Genomic DNA, 570 nt, shown 5'->3' on the forward strand with positions numbered 1-570 from the left:
TAGTTTTCTTGCTGAAATGAGCCTAAGGGAAAAACGGACTCGAACACCATGGAAGGACAATCAGAAACACGGTGTAACCAAACACAACACCCAACCCGGCAACTCGGATGACCACAGCCAATTAGAATTCAGCTGGGATTGACGCGTGTGCAGCTCATAGTTCAGCTCCACGCCAGCAACCGAATCAGGCGAGAGTCCGCTGCGTCCATGAACCGCCTAAAAAGTTTGTATTTTTCACGAAATATAACGCTAGTCCAGTACTTGTCGACATTAAAAGTGGTGAGCAAGTCCAATGACACTGTACAGTTAAAATTCCACGAGTCCAGTTAGCAATGTAATGTTCTTCCAACATGGAATAAGATATATTTGTTTTAAGATAGTTAAGGTATTTTTTCTGCCAGCGTTGGTTAGCGTTAGCTAACAGTTCTTTTAAACCTAAAGCTTTCCAGGGCGGCTATAATATTATAGGGTGAACCGTGATGGGTTTTTTTTCACCAGTAACTTTACATTGAGTGTATTTGCTTTCAACCACTGTGTGCCCACTGTGCTCTATAGAGGTACACGTGAGAG

Source organism: Echiichthys vipera, assembly GCF_963691815.1.
Source record: "Echiichthys vipera genome assembly, chromosome: 7".
In the NCBI taxonomy this organism is placed as follows: Eukaryota; Metazoa; Chordata; class Actinopteri; order Perciformes; family Trachinidae; genus Echiichthys; species Echiichthys vipera.